This window comes from Cimex lectularius, unplaced genomic scaffold (assembly GCF_000648675.2).
Source record: "Cimex lectularius strain Harlan isolate CLEC.00 unplaced genomic scaffold, Clec_2.1 scaffold130, whole genome shotgun sequence".
Lineage (NCBI taxonomy): Eukaryota > Metazoa > Arthropoda > Insecta > Hemiptera > Cimicidae > Cimex > Cimex lectularius.
Genome location: NW_019392755.1, coordinates 1,368,414 through 1,386,111, shown reverse-complemented (window position 1 = coordinate 1,386,111; position 17,698 = coordinate 1,368,414). Strand labels below are relative to the sequence as shown.

Here is a 17,698-nt window from a genome sequence, read left to right as displayed (position 1 = left end):
TCAGAACACATTAAAAAAGATTTTAAAAACCATAAAACTGTACATACACTTTTTGCTTAGTCAAAGACCCAACACAACAGCCTACAAATCCGATGTAATTTATAATTAATTGTATGAACTGACCAGTAACATACATTGGAATTACATCGCAATATCTAGAAAAACGGAAAAAATGACACATCTAGACTATAAAACACAAAAACCCAATCCCTCAACATTGGCCACACACCACTTTGAAATACAACACGACTGAATTTCGACAAAATACAAACACTAAACACGGAAAAAAATAAATACAATCGCAACTTTCTAGAAATGGTTTGCATTAAAAGATACACACACAACATTAATTATATAATAGATACATGGAAACTCAGCCGTAGCTACGCCTACATCATAAAGCAAATAAACTATTAAACCTTAATTTTACATTTCCCTTTCCTTCGTTATTGTCTTAATAATTAACTTGCTTTCCACAATTGGATGCCGAATCACAAATCCAATCCAGAATCCCCGTTCTCGACTTCCTTTGAGTTAAATATAACCGCTTATAATGAAAGAAAATTTCCCATATTGACCGTGCCCCTCACCCTGTCACAACTACGAAAAAGCAGAATACAAATTCATGTTTCACACTTTCACACAAAACTAATATGACACCACAATAATAGCACCACCCTTTATGTGAGTAGAATTGGTTCAAATTTATATTTACATTTTAAATTGTATTTTTCCAATCAACAAATATTTTGAAATTTACCCAGGCCCTGAAGATGATCCAAATAAAGGTCGAAACGTTGAGAAAAATGAGAAAGTTGTTTTTCTAAATTATCTCATTCTTGGCTGCTCCTCACGACTTCAACAAAAATACTTATAATAAAAAACAAACAAAGGGGAAAAGTCTTAATCGTAAAGTGACAAAAAATTGAATATAATAAAATCAAATATATAAAAAGGAAATTGGAATGAATTGGAGGGGTCAAAAATTGAAACTAGGTCTAACCTGAAGTCTTTGAAAAAGGACTTAAGCCGGGAACACATTTACTCGATGCTACGCAATGCGACGCTGCCCGACGCCTTGCCACGTTTTGGTGGGGTGTGCACATTTTCTATCCGACGCAAGCACACGTCGCATACAGTCCACAGCGTTAATCACAATAATCACTATTACAATCGCCAGGCATCTTTTATTCTTAATGCATTATTTTGAGCAAAACCTTGTAATAAATTGTGAGTTAACTTTTATGAACACAACCATCTAATAAATTGTTTGTTAAACTTAATTGTTTTAAATAAAGTTACTCCTAACCATCATAATTAAACAATGTTTATAAAAACTTATGGATTTTTGATCTCGTTCAATTTGGTTTACATTAAAATAACATGTTGTAATTAATATAACGACAAAATTACATGTACTTAGTTTGAAATAAACTAGAAAAAATATGAGTGTCCTGTTCTGATGCTACCCGACGAAAATGGTGTAATTTTACGAGCAAAACTATGAAATAAATTGATAATTAAATTTTATGAGCAAAACCTGTAATAAATTGTTCCAATTTTAGTATATGTACCGCCGCAGCGAGTACAATAAATTGTTAGTTAAATTCAGTATATCAAAAAATCGTATTCCGGTGTTTTGATTAATTTTCTACCAAACCATTAAAATTAATTTTTTAAATAAAAACTAATTAATTTTGAATCACAATTAATTTGGTTTATATTAAAATAAGTATGTTGTAATTAATATAACCACAATAATACATGTAGTTTGAATAAAAATATGAGTGTCCGGTTCTTTTGTCTTCGACTGTACGAAAATCTGGACAGTGGGGATCGCAGAGCGTCGGGTAGGTTAGCGTGGCATAGCATCGGCCATCGGGTAGATGTGCACGGGGGAATGCAACCTTATGGAAAATCGGAGTTTGGATTTGCGTCGGGTACCGTAAGTGCAGTGTGTTCCCGGCTTTACTATTAAATATGATAAAAAAAATTTATGGAAAGCCCGATATATTTTTTTTTTCAATAACATATTTTCTATATAATAAATATGCATTAAAAATAAAAGTTATTTTTAAATCTTTGCATTAATAATGATTTATTCTAATTGTTTTTATTTCAACGAGATAGTAGAATCGGTTTTTGAACTGGTTAAGAGGCCGGTTCGATGATTGGATATTCATGCTGCCAATTATTAGGGCACATATCCCATTAACATGTGGCGTGCTATCACGTATTCCGTATGAATTGTTTACGCTCTTAAAATATAAAACGAGCTGTTAATATTCATGACCAATTTCTACGCCGTCCAACCCTCGAAACCCCCCCCCCCATTTTATGAGAGTTAACGAAATGATGTTCCCGGACGGCGAAGGGGTGGGTGCTGGGGCGTAGACGGGAAGGCGAGTTGTAATTTCTGCCGAAACAAATAACTGTGGTTTTCCCGGGGCACCTGGTCTCGGAGTGTAGGGAACTAAATAAAACACTGATCCCGCACGATTTATGCAGGGGCGTGGAATTGATTCCGAGTCAGGGGGGATGCTCCGGAAGGGGAGAGAAGGCACGTGTAACGGCGCTGTACACTTAAGCTAAATAGCCTTCCTTTCCGTCTTTCCGCCTAATCCAGGAATATTTTTACATAATTTCCCCTCTCTTATGGAACGAGTTAATCGCACAGATGCTTAAGTTTGAGGGTTGTTTGTTTTAATCAACTCCTTTGAAACAGACGATCGCAGTTTTATTCAAATTCCGTACCTCTGATCCGCGTACCCTCACTGTTTATCTGAAGGCAAGCTATAAATGTCTAAAAGAGGTAGCAAAAAGGTTTCGAATGTCGAGTGACTGTTAAGTTTTTAAGATTTTTTTACTGCTTTATATATTATATGAGTTTGGTGGAAAACACCGGCAGGACACACTCACTTAAACATGGACACTCATGGGTCATAACCAGCGTGTAACTCCGCCTTGCATAGAAGGGTTGCTCGATGTGTCCTTCGTGAAAGAAGGTTTTTGTTCCATCTAGAGAGCGTGTAGCCATCCGGTATGACAATTGTGCTTAATCGGAGCAGCAGGTATGTGTGTCTTCTATTTTGAACTGTGATGAAAAAAGGCTGTTATTGTAATGGTAGATATCTCTCTCTCTCTCTCTTTATATATATATATATATATATATATATATATATATATTTTTTTTTTTTTTTTTTTAAACGAGGGTTCGCAACAGCAGAGGTGTTATGAAGTATGTGCAATAGGCGATATGAAGAGTATGAAGTACTTCTCCACCTACCTGAGTGAATAAAATCGATTGAGAATGTGAGGTTGGCAAACGGATAATTTTTTTTAGACCAAACTCCGCCCATTTGTCCGGAAGGTTGCTCGATGCGTCCCACACAATTGAAGGGTGATATTTCTTGGCTCCATATAAAGAGCGTGTAGATGCCACGCGATATGAAATAGTGAACTCGGCAGAGAGTATTTTTGCTTCGCTGTTAGAAATTTTGGAGGAAAAAGTACGGTTTTATTGTAATAGCATTTGATACATATTTCGTTTTGTGTTTCTTTTTTGTGTATCTATATTGAATTTATTCATTTCTACAAGTGTAAGAGTGCCGATGGCAGAATATTGAGAACTCCACCAGCCTATGTGAGAGCATGATGTGTAAAGAGAAAATATATAATATAGAAAATAAAGAATAAGTGAGTCTATCTAGATTTAAACACAGGTATTTTTTGGGCTGAAATGAACTTGCTGTCGATAGCTGGAGCCTAACCTCAGCAGTGGGACTGATATGAGACTGTTAAAACACCCCAGTATGTGATATTCCCAGCTTCCTCGAGTCAGCTGTATATTGCAGAATAGAGCTTCTATAAGCTCGATCATAATATAAAGTACGTGCGTCATGACATTCTTGATGGCTTTCCAATGTTCCATCCTCAATTTGACGAAAACGATCCCTTTCTCCTCTTCTTTCCCGATGAAGGACATTCTACAACACTAGATTGTGCTTACTATGTAGCACATTAACCCAGATTTTTTCCATTGCGACCCAACTGTTGAGCGGCGAACATAGCTTCTCAGGCTGTTTCTCTGATGATTAATAGCGTCGCTAAGTCTGTCTGTTAATTAACAGCTATGACATCATGTCTTATTCCTTGCTGAAGTGAGATAATAAGCATATCTTGCCCGTATGGATTATGACTGAAAGGATTAGACAAAAACTTTCGGACATGTTACGCTAATTTAAAAATATTCAGCCAGCTTCTCAAAGGCTGATAGACACTTAGTAAATAGCACGTATTTTTAGCAATTTCCGATTAAATTTGTGTTTTTTATTTAATTTTTTCGTGATTCGCATGATATTGTACAAGTGCTGTTTTTGTCTAATAGGTCTTGTCGATGTTTTATCCAAATATTTAAATATTGCATTTGTTGTTGGCTTTAACGCAGTTTTTATGCATGATTCGTTAAATAAGTTGATTAGTTTTACGGTCTTTGCGTGTGTGGTTCTTTTAATTTATGATTTGTGTTTGTATGTACTTAGTTTGTTAGTTTCTTTCGTTAAGTTTTATTGTTTGTACTTCACATTTATTAATTTTGATCAGTCCACCTGTTGTCAAATTGGTGGTTTGTGTCAGTTTTTTGTTACCAGTCATGTTGTTTCTTACCGTCGGTTTTTTACATAAGTCGGACATAAACTTGCTGCCTGTTTTGTATTGATTGTCTAGGAAGTATATGCTGCTGTTGCGTTTGGTTTCTGCAGGGAATATTTTGTAAGGGGGTTCTGTTAGTATGTTGTTGTCTACTATGGTTTCATTAGCATATTTGTGTATTCGTAAAATGTATATGTTTCGCGTTCTGGAAAATATATTTTTAAATATTTTGTAAGATTATCATTATAATATACAAATCTGGACTGACTTTGAGCTCAGTTTTTGAATTGACTTTAAGCTCAATGTTGCTCTTGGTGGTAGAATAGTAGATTTTCGTAAGCATTTGTCATTTTCGTAAGCTTGAAATGTACATTACCTAGCTTTTGAATTTGTTTAGTTTCCTAAAATAACAGAATAAATAATTGAAATGCTTAGAGAAGACTTTTATCAGGTTTTCCTGTTAGATAGCAATGGGATCCGAAGGCGTACGATATACGGACACCATCGGTTCCGCCGAGGGAGTTTTATGTTTTTTCGTGTTAAAACTCCCTTAGGCCTTTTGGGCAGAGGCGTGTTTGACGGCCGGGTGAGCAAGATAAAAGTATTCAAAACCATTGTCCTGTGACGGCGCGTGGGCCCGAACCCGTAATACCACATGGCAACGGAAACCATTGTCCAAGCACAATGCCTCCGACCACCTGACCATACCTCATTGTTGGCCAGACTTGCGACCCGACTCCGTTTACCCTGTTACATATTTCAGTGCGGTTAAGTGGTTCATTCCTCGCTCAACGGAGTCCTTATTAGCGGAATTTGTTAATTTAATACTAAATGACCCATGGGAATTCGCCCACGGGCGCATGGTTGGGGTAAATTTAACGTTTACAAGCAAATCCTTCTATTTAAACGGGCTTGGACTATCGATCAACATAATTTTTCCTTTTCCTCTCCGTTTTAGAATGATTTTTAAACATTTTTCAGGGCTGACGTACATTGTTTTATTACTCTTATCTTAAATTACATACCGTTTTTTTAAATGCTCATAGTTAATGCTGAATTGTTACTACATACGTTTATTTTCATTCGTTATTTTCTACTGTTCTTTTAGTACTATAGCATCGATGCGAAAAAACTACCAAAGCCTTAATTCCAATCCACCATCCTTGTTTTCGGAAGTACAGACTTTTCTAATGTGGAACGTTTCACGATTTTGCGTGTCATCTTTGCGCAGGGGCTTGCTAATCATCTCTGTATTGTTCCAATTTTAGTATATGTACAACCGAAGCGAGTACTACACTTTCCTTATAATGTACCAATAAAGCTTAAAACAGCTTTAGAAGAAGCAGAACAAACGTCAGGGTTATAAGCTGGGCGAGGCAGAACACTACCTCGAGATGTTTCTTCATTGTTCTCTTTTTCAAACGCAGGGATTTTTTTCGCAGAAGAATCATCGTGGTTGTCGAAGTGCAGACTTTTCAAATACTGTGCTATTGAAGCTGAATATAGTTTAATTTCAGGAACAGCCAAGGTTATTAGGAAAGTGAAGCAAGTTCATACTATTTCTACATATTTTTTTAAATATAACTAGAACCTACAGGTGTCTTAATATATTAAGTAATCCCTCCTTTCAGTCGCAATTGTATTTTGCAATCAATTCGTACTATCATCTTTATTTTTATATGGCAAACATTTAAAAAAAAAAAGTGCAAATGAGCCAGAAAAGAGGCTACAGGGTGCAACGTCAGGGTATAAGCGGGGTGATGTAAAACCCTAACTTCAACGCTTCTGCTGGCATTCCTTACGACAACTAAAAACAATATCATAACCATTGTTGTCCAGCATCTTTTACCCATCTTTCGTAATAAATTTCAGTTCAAAATAATAATAGTTTTGGAAAAGTATCTCCGAAAATATTTAATTTTTTTGTACAGGTCACACAAACATCAAGATCAAAGCGAATCATTCGGGACGTTAACCCATATTCTAATCAGCGTATGGATCTAGTTAAAATTCTTCTTAGCCTAATTCCACTTCCTATCTTTTTCATAATGCTGACTTTTCATATAAACATCATTGTTGAGGTCTGACAACTTTGTAAAACACGATCGATACGAAAAAGCCTAATGTAAAATCGCCCAGTTAAAAAAAAACCTTTATAACATTTTTAATTGAAAAATATCGCATTGTACTCTAATAAAGGAAAGCCGGTAAGCAACAAGTGGCTTTTAACTAAGTCTCGCGTTCTGAACAACCTGTATTGATAGCATAATATCAAATCTGTGTGACAATGTGAAGTACCGTCGAACCATGATGGTTTGAGATCAAGCTATTCTTCACGGGCATTTTTACTTTAAACAATTGAGAAAACCATACAAACACATTTTCAAATTAGAGAAACACGTGACATTTACTTTAATATGTAGAGTGATATGGTTATTTGGTTGTAGTTGAGGATAACTCCATTTATCTTAAAAATAGGTCTTCAATAGGTTAATTGGTCAAGTATGTTTAAGTTGAACAACATGGGATTGCTGAAGACATAAAACGCTCTGAGGAAAATAACAAAAAGAAAGAATGATATGGATTACGTTGGTAAACGTGTCATCATCAACACGTCAAACGCAGGAAACTTATCACCTTTGAGCCAGCGGCCAGCATTGGAAATTTAAATTAAAACGTGTGACATGCAAATCCAGGATGGTGTTAATCCCCACTCCTTTGATACGTAGGAGATCAAAAGCGATATTTCATGAACTAGCTTCTAATCCGTGAGAAAGCGTTTTCTTAGAGAAGGACCGACGGGCTTGTGGTTCGGCGTCAGTCCGGGCCGGCTAATAAGGCACTCGTGGATTAATAGTTTCTGTCGGCCCGGGGGAGTACTTTAGACCTAACTCCATAAGAAGCTTGGGGAAGCTTCAGCCTGGAAATAGCTTGTCTGACGCCTCGTTATATATACATTGCCTGGCGGATGTTGTTCCATCCAATCATCATCTCTTTGTCACTTTAACCACCGACTCTTGAAAACGCTCTTTCTCTCTCTAATTCCCTTATCCAAGCTATTATGTTTATCTTGCGAGTCAAAACAGATTACTTTAAAAAATAGCTTTTTATTTTAATTTTAATTTCTTTCTTTCTTTATTGTTTTTATGTTTCACTATTTAAAAAAGTATAATATTTTAACGTATTTTTTACAATTCGTGTTATTATTATTCTTGCTGAGGTTTCTTGGTGATAAACTTGTGATTTGGTCGTTTCCATTAAGTACAACACACAGAACAAACTGGATATGGCAAATGGTTAACATTTAGAATACGCTTCGACAAAGTTAAACAACGCCAATGGATAGATCGACAAAATTTTAAACAACAGGAGTTTGTTTATTATTGTAAGGTGGATGAATTTCTTCCAGTATCTAAATGCAAATGCAGGTTCACTGATTTGAACGCTTCTAAATCTCCTACATTAAAGATAAGTAGATAATCCAAGTAAAACGTGGTTTTTGAAAGGATAAAACCGTGCAGCTGCATACCAATTACAATGGCGATATAAATCCTGATGTAAACATCGATCGAAATATTGAAAGTCAGGGAGGGTAGGGTGATCACTCAAGGGGGGGAGTGCAAATGAATCGTGAAAAGATTACATGAATAGTCCCCCTTTTTTTTAAACGAGGTCCTTTCTTCTCGAGAGGGCAAAAAAGAATTATCGATCGTCGAGGGGGGCGGTTGTTGCAGATGTGTTAATGTACACATTACTCCATGATTTAGAAGCGTGCTTGCGGAGGGGTGCGAATCCAGGGGTGCTTTGTGGGAAGGATCGATAAAAATGAGTGAAAAACGGCGTATGTTGACTGGGATCATTAGCTGGGCCGTGTGCGTGCGAGTTCTCATTAGTGCTGGGGTCGGTGGGAGAGCTAACCAAACATAATGTCCCTCGCCCTTCTCTATTTATTACTCACGCACGCACGCACGCACATGACCAATTTCCCATTATTTGCGAGGGGGAAGTGCTACTGTCGCCCCGCTTCAGACATTTACCCACAGATTTATACTTTCGCCCCCTTACCCCATGAAACCTCTACCACCAATAAACATCCCCTCGGCCCTCTCTGTTTATTGAAAAACTATGAGTACCCTCAAGAGGGCGAGGGTCTCCTATGGCATCCTTCCGACCGCAATTTCCTTTATCAAAGCTTTGTACAAACTTCTGAAGAAATGAGTCATAGCTGTTGATGGCACGTAATGGTTCGTAAATGACCCCAGTTGACCATTTTTTACTTCGTGAAAATTTCGAGAAGAAATACTTGATAAACAGTAAACGCTCTTTTTGTTCGGGTAAAATGGACGGAGCTTTTAAAATAAAAGAGCTTTGTGAGATTTTCTCTTGAGGTCTGTGGGGTGATAAACTAGTAGGTTGGCCATTTACAATAATTTTCAGCTGGCCAAACTTTTTATTATATTCTGTCAAACCTTTACCCGCTCCCAATCTTCAGTGGTGGTGTGATTTTCATTCAGCTCAGTCTGTTTTATGAAAATGTGACATGTAAGGTCCTTTTATTCTTTTTAATTTATAATGTATCTTTATTGATGTAAATGATGTGTGAGAACTCTAGCTAATTTATTCATGTGTATTTTTAGTAGTGTTCGATTTCTGTTGACATATTTTAATGGTATCAAGGATATTTATGTTGTTTCTTTTTGTACGTCGTGGAGTAATTTGAAACTGTGTGTTGTTAATGGTCCGTGAAATTTCCTGTTTTATTAATTGTTTCTATTGTGTTGTTGTCTTGAATCGTTTTGGCTGTTGAGCCAGGTTTGCAGCTATGAACCTGATAAGGTCGTTACACCAACCCGGTACTGAGGACGGTGAGTGGCCGAAACGCGGAGCCAGGCCGATTCAGCTAGAATAAACGGATGAAAATAGTAAAAGAAGTTTGAACGACATTGATTGTTCCGACAAAATGAAGAACACGAACGAATCCCACCAAATAAAGGGACGAAAGGTGGATCAGAATGATTAGACATGATTTAGACATACTTTTAACAAGTAGTAGATATGTAACAAGCAGCCTTCCAAAACTTCATACATTTCTTTTCTATTAAATAATTACGGTAGAAATGCTGAAAACGTTAGTGCTTCGTTTTTAACGAAATTCTACCGAAGTATATAAATTTGCTCAAAAAGTCATAAAGGCTTTAATAATGAAATGCAAATAATTAATCTGAATGTTATATCACTAAAAATTTTTCGGAACGTTCAAATTTTGAGAAAAAACAAAATTACCAAAATTAACCAATATTGTTAAACTGGGGCACTTGCTGGTCGGCCTACACTAACGGGTTTACTCAAAAGCGTTTCGACTCTGTGCCATCTTCAGTGCGAAACTTCTCTCTCAGTCTATCTTAACAATTTTACCCGAACTCTCTTTACTATTCTATCTTCACGTTTAACCTTCTACTTAATTCAATTAATTAATTTTCTTCTGTAAGGTATTGGTTGAAATGAAAAAGTTAATGTCACGAGCGGGATTCGAACCCACGACCTTCGGCTCGAGTTATTAATTAATCTTTTTATGTACGGTATTGGTTGAAATGAAAAAGTGAGTGTCACGACTGGGTTCGAATCCCGCTCGTGACACTAACTTGTTCATTTCAACCAACACCCTACATAAAAAGAGTAATTAATTGAAGAAGTTATTTGGTCAATCAGACCACGAAATATAATGGGCTTCTACTTAATCTATTGGCATTACTAGCTTTTCTTTTCTCCTTTCTTTCTACCATCTGTATTTCTATTTCTTTTGTACGTTTGTTGAAAATGAGAAGAACGAACAGGATCATCACACACAGACAAATTATGGTTTTGTGCAAATATTATTCAACATCTTGCACATTTTGTGCTAAATAACTTTACTTAAAAAGGTCATTATTTTTGTTGATTTTTTAATTTAATACAGCACAATTAGCCTTCTTTCAAAACATTTTTAATTATGAAATTTTCTGTCGTTGGTTTGTTAGTTTTATAATGTTCCAAAAGTAATGGAACAAAAATTTTTGCTAAATGTAAAATTTAATTGATAGAAGCTTATATTCGGACCAGAAAAAATGCGTAAAATGATGTAATTTTTAATTTAAAACGCGTTTTATTCCATATTGGTCAAATCTGCAATTTTCTTTCTTTAAAACTTTTGTAAAAGTACGAGAAAAAAGAAACATTATACATTGGCTCATCATCTATCCGGCAAACTAATACGAGGCTTTAACTTGTTAACGATGTTTACAAGCTACCTGGTCAATAAACTGAAATAATGAAGTATAAATATGCATGAGGATAATAGAGGATGTATTACATAATCTACAAAGTCCTACTTACAAAAGTTCATTATCGAATCCGTTTTAACAAGGAAAAAAGTCGTCCAGACTAAACTTGGAGAGAATATAGTCATTTCTTTGATATACTTGGTCCTTGTACAAATTTACTTTAATCATACTACTCCCAACCGTTAAAGCGTATTTTATTGTTATAAAGTAGACCGTTTTTGAAATAAATTAAAAAATACAAAATTCACTAATTTCGTGGTCCGCTTGACCAATTTATATATTACAATTAACTAAGGTTTTCAGTTGAGATAAAAAAAGTCAATGGCACGAGCTGGATTCGAACCCACGATCTTCGGCTTGATACGCCGATAGGGCTGTAAATTTGATTTTAGGCGACAAATGAAATGACCACGGAGAGCTTATTTATAGCTTTTTTATCTCAACTAAAAACCTTAATTAATCGTAATATATTAATTGGTCAAGCGGACGACGAAATTAGTGAATTTTGTATTTTTTAATTTATTTAAAAAACGGTCTACTTTATAACAATAAAAGACGCTTTAACGGTTGGGAGTAGTATGATTAAAGCTCTCCATGGCCATTTCATTTGTCGCCGAGAATCCAATTGATTACACGACATTTGAAAAATGGCAAAAAGGAGGGAAAATTCAAAAGGTGTGGTTGAGATGGGAGGTTCGTGTCCGAGTGGATCGAGGTCACGATAGCTCAAGTGGTAGAGCAGCGTCGTATCTAGCCGAAGATTGTGGGTTCGAATCCCGCTCGTGCCATTGACTTTTTTATCTCAACTAAAAACCTTAATTAATCGTAATATATTAATTGGTCAAGCGGACGACGAAATTAGTGAATTTAATTATTTAAAATGAAGTACACTTCACTAAAGCTCTCCGTGGCCATTTCATTTGTCGCCAAGAATCCAATTGATTACACGACATTTGAAAAATGGCAAAACGGAGGGAAAATTCAAAAGGTGTGGTTGAGATGGGAGGTTGGTGTCCGAGTGGATCGAGGTCACGATAGCTCAAGTGGTAGAGCAGCGTCGTATCTAGCCGAAGATCGTGGGTTCGAATCCCGCTCGTGCCATTTTCTTTTTTATCTCAACTAAAAACCTTAATTAATTGTTAAAAAATACAGCTCAATTCAAGGCATCAGGAAGATCTTGATCGGTACCACAATTTGCAGAGCACCGAACAAAAAATTTTTGTTCAAATTATGATTTTTCTTAACCTGTTTGACTTGAAATCGCAGCGATGGGCTTATTTCAGCTTTACGTCCCTCAACTGATTTAACAGCACACCAAGGGTAAAACGCTGAGGGTAAATTCACCCCGATAGGGCTGTAAATAAGTGGCAAAATAATGGTTTATTGCCCCGTGTCGAGTAGGTGTCGGTCTGGGGGCGGCAACATAAACTAGAAAGAGCAATAAACTTGCAATGTTAACGAGCGTAATTAAATATAGTACGGTGGTCTAAACCCTCGACGAATGCGAACTATAAAACTGTGTTGCACTCCTGGAAATGGAGGGTTTTATCACCATTTACGGTCCTGCTCTTCAAGAGTTTTAAAACTATTTACTTTTAATACTTTTCTAAATTGCAACTTCATCTTCTTAGAAAGGTTTATAATTCAATCCCGTTTAGAATAAAGATTTTCTGTATAACAGCTAATCAAAGAGCAAAATGGTAGTATACATTTTTAACGTAGTCCCATTAAAAAGTAGGAAAAATGGATAATTATAGAACTAAGAAGCTGATCCATATCGTGTTTATTTTATAGAGTTCGAATGGATTATCTTAAATTGGATTGTTATATACAGGGTATTGCCAATAGTAGCCGTAGTTTTAAGGGCCTAACATGGAAGGACATTGGAAGTTTGAAGTTTGAGTGCATTTGTCCTCGTGCAGTTTAGTTTACAACTTTTAGCATAGTTTTTGATTCTACGATATCAGATTCAATCTTGTATTGAACAGTATCTGTGTAGTTTATTCTGTTATAAAACGTTCCCTTTTTTCGAAGATTCTTTATTTTATAAAACTCGTGTCTTTCCAAGCTTTGTTTATTTATCCAGGATGGTGTCGCGTCCTGAGAACTTTTTTTTCGTGAAGTGATCAACTCAACCGAATTTTATGTTTAGGTTGATTGTTCTTCCATGGACAATCTACAAGTCCTTTTTAATTATATATGTTAATACAAGCAATTCCTGCCTAAAATCGTCGTATCTCACTTTAACATTGATATCTAAACACATCAAGTAGCAGACGATTCTGCAAGAGGTGGAATGACCTTTATGAACGATGAGATACCATAGCTTTAATTATGTGATCACCTTATTAATGACATCTAGAATGTATTAATGATAGAACATCTTAATAAATATATCTGGTTTAAAATATTTTTATTTTGAAAACGTCGGTAGCCACAACGTTTTAAATAAGATTCATATATACCAACACGTTGCATGGCCAGCACGGGACGTGGCCGACACTGCCCAGACACAAGTTTAGACACCACGCGGTAGACAAATTAAAGAGTAGCGAACGTACCTGGGCTTTTTCAAAAGCTGCCATCAAAAAAAAAGCATGACAATTGGTACTATTTTGTAATGGCTCAATCTCTTTGAAACTGTTTTGAAAAAATAAATTTTAAGGTAAAATAGTTTTTATTCTAAATTTAGATATAAATATTATATAGAGAGATACTATATAAAACCTTTCCAATAGAGGTTAACTTTAATTATCATATAAATGCAATATTGAACTCAGGATAACATATGTTTTATCGAAATGGAAGTACTCAATAATTAGAATAATCCATTCATAGTGGACTAATTGACCATATTAATTATTTCAATTGATTTATTGAATATTGACGCTTGATATACGAGTGGATCGAAATCACGATAGCTCAAGTGGTAGAGCAGCGGCGTACTTAGCCGAAAATCGTGCGTTAGAATCCCGCTCGTAACACTGACTTTTTTTATCTCAACCAATACCTTACATAAAGATTAATTTATTGAAAAAACTTATTAATAGTTTATTTTCCCCTAATAAGTTTATTCAATATGTCATGGATATTAATCATTGCTCAACAACTGATTGACATCACTACTCTTATGTAAAGTGTAGATGTCACGGATGTGGAGTGATGGTCAGTGAGTGGTCCATTCGATGATACATTTTCTTCATAAAGGAATACATTTCTGTCATCTAGAAGTTTGTATCTCTCCATTGGCATTTTATGTCATCTAGTCAATTAAAATTGCAAGGGCCTTCAGTGATAAGACGATAAATGGCATGGCTTTTATGCAGCTACTTTGATAAAAATGAGTGTAACTGTTTATATATTATTTAATTATTTAAGATATAAAATCGCAGATTTTAGCTACCTGGATTGTGAGTTACAAAATTCAATATTTCAAAAGTCTTCTTCCACTCTTCGGATTTTTGTAAATAACGAAGCACCTCGATGACTGAACAGGTTTTGACGGAATTAAGTGCCAGTTTATACAGAAATTTATGCATATGAGCCGTTCGCGCTTGTTGGAATTTGAAAGACACGCTTTAAATAGAAAAAATTAAGGATTACGTCAATCAGTTGACTCATTGCTGTACAAGAGCAAGGGGAAATTATCGAACATGCAAATACGTATAAATTATTCATTATTGATTAGGTAATTTGTTTTTGAAACTAAAAACATTCTAATGTTCATGTTACGCTTTAAAATTAAACGACAAATCTTTGATGATATGGCAGACGGATAGGGTCTCGACTACCTCGTGAAATATTAAAAAAATGTTAAGTAAAACAAAAATAAACGAGACATTTTGTTGTTAATGCAATATATATATAAATCTGTCCCAATATACTCTATTTTTGGTTTGACAGTCTCAATAAAGACCTTTTCCTTTCGGCAGTGCATGTAAGGATCATAAAGACCTCCCTGAGGGAGACTACATACGTAAAGATAGTATAGGTTGTTTCAATTTTGTTCAAGGGGATCTTTTACCCACTCAATTCTCTCTGGAATTGTACGGAATCCTCTGAGCATTTGATCGAGAAAGAAGTGGAATTCTCGTTGAAATTCCACTCAGGTCGGAATCCCATCTAGTTGTTTGTTTCTGAATATACACATAAATCAAACGCGTACGTTTTGGAATGGGAAAGGAAAGCTTTTTTGTGGTATTACAAGAACCCAGACTTGGTAAAATTGAACTCTAGGTGACAGGTCGAGGTATTTTGTTTAAGAAGAGCGCTCAGAGTATAATATTCTGAATGAGCCGAGGCTGGTGTTAGGGCAATATCCGTGGGTGTGACAAAAGGAGGTGGCTGGAAAGCAGATAAATATAAAGGGAAGGGGATGGGAAAGGGGAGACTCACCGACATAAGAAATGGGATTTCCCAGCCCTCTCTCCGTTCCCGGCAAATTGGATCCCAAAACCCAATTTAATTTCTTTTCGGGCAGAGGTTACCCCACGCCCAACCCCCCAACAGACTAGTCATTGACTCGCCCTAAGTGCTTCACCCTTCTCATCGGCCGGATCCAATAAAGATATTACCGCTTGACGCTCTCACAAAAGGCACCCTCGGCTCCACTTATTTAACACCACAACCCCCTCAAAAACAACCCTTTCCACGGCTCACTCTCTCTCACTCTCTCTCTCTCTCTCTCACTCACTCTCTCTCTCTCTCTCTCTCTCTCTCTCTCTCTCTCTCTCACTCTCTCCCTCTCCCCCTCCTTCTCTTACTACTATTGACGAAAATTCCTTTCTAAGGGAAAAAGTATAAAAAACACAGATACCTCACGTTTCGGATATTAAAATAATAAACATGTTTAACATACTATTCGGGTGAGTTTAAAAAAATTCTTACATACATAGTTTTAATCTTTCATACAAAATATCTTGCAAACATTGTTTAACACCAGTATTTCTTTGAAATTACTTGAAAGAAATATCCCAGCGGAATTATCGGCCCAGGTCAGGTGGTAAAAATGCTGGTATGTAAGTAAGAAGGGGGAATGTCCAATGTGATTTAAGTAATCAAGAGGACATTCTAGAAATAATTTACATGAACTTATGTTTCAGAGAAGCTTTACGCACAGTTTAGAGCAAAAAGTTCTTAAATGGATCGAAAGTAGCTTCTACTACACCAATTATATAGTCCTGAAAAGCACATTCAGCCTACTACCTTCAAGGAATGTTTTTTATTTTGATAATCGTAAAAACATTGGGGAAACAGCCAGGGCATTGAGCAGCTGGCTATCAGATTCAGATTTTCCATTATAAAATAATGGTTTATTGATTGATTGTAAATTGTAACTCCAGTAAGCTGCTATACTGCGTATTTTATAAGCAATTCTATCTCATGTGCTTTACTTAAAGTATGCAGCACCGATTAGTCTTAATCAAACAAAGAATTTTATTGTTCAATCAGGTTGTAATGGCTTTACTTCTTTTAGGGTTGTACTGTATGTAGGTCTGAAAACATGTTCTGCAGAAAAGTGAAGTACAACAACCTTTCTTTCTTTGGAGAATGAACAATACCGATTTGTTTCCAATCTTTCCCATATTTTTTAAATTCAGGATTAAATGAAATTAATTTTAAAAACCGGTTATGACTCAAATTTATTCTTATTTCTTTTGGTGCATTATGTACTTTCTTCCCGTTCGAACCTCGCAAGTAGGTTCTTGGATTGTATGTGTTCAGTGAATGACTATTTTGCATATCGAAATTCTTTAGTTTGATATTGCGATTCAGCACATTTTCGAGACGATGAGGTCGTGGTTAGTAGACGGCTGGCTGCTTGGCCGTTTTACATCATGTAGTTAATCGTTTGTCGTCTTCCTCTCTGGTCTGTCAGAACGTTTCAGTTTTATACCAGTTTTAGTGCTGAATTTTACAGATAGCAAGCGGGGAGCTATTGACGAGAGATCATCAATTTAAATGAAAGTGTTTTGGTGATAAGTATTCGAAAAACAATCGACATGTGTCCGAGCGTTCTTGCCAATAGACCGGTCGTAGGGTAGACAAATTATGTAATTTAAAAAAAATATTTTTTCTGCTTTCGTTGTGCATGAATTTCAAACTTATTAGTCTATTTATTTTTTAAAATCTGGGATATGAAATTAATACGCAGATCGTACTAACTGTGATTAAACATATAGTTATTCAGATATCGTGAGATGCGGTCGGGTGTGATGTAGGTTTCAGAAAAACATTTTGTTTATCGTGCCAACGTTTCGATCTTTTATTGAGATCATCTTCAGGGCCTGGGATTTACAAAAAATGTTTACATTTAAGAATTGCATTTAGGATGTGGAAAAGTGAATTTATACAATGCAAAATATATTTTATATTCAAACAAAGTATTTCTACTCACTCAAAGTGTTTGTCTTCTGTGTAAACTAATCTCTACACATTAAACATATACAAATTTTCGAAAACGAAAAGACACTTCGAATAAAGTCTGTAAAAAAATGTTATTGAAAAAACCCGAAATCGGATTCGATTTAAGCCCTCTGTAACCCTGTAAAACCATAAAATATAATTTTCATAGCAAAAGAGACATTTTTGGGCTTGATTCGTCGAGGGTAATGTATTTGTCTTCGATGTGCGGTGTTTTGTTCATAAATTTAAAAAACTATTTAATCGAAATTCTTTGTTATGAACAATGCTGCAAAGTTTGATTGTTTACTTTTAGCTTACATTTA

The 17,698-nt window shown here is 35.7% G+C and overlaps 1 non-coding gene across 1 annotated transcript; it reads right to left on the bottom strand.

The window, feature by feature from the left end:
- Nucleotides 1-5,836: 5,836 nt before the first annotated feature.
- LOC112127045 lies at nucleotides 5,837-5,942 on the bottom strand. The gene has a single exon (XR_002910362.1). It is a non-coding gene; the product is annotated as a U6 spliceosomal RNA (small nuclear RNA).
- Between the last annotated feature and the right edge of the window lie 11,756 nt (nucleotides 5,943-17,698).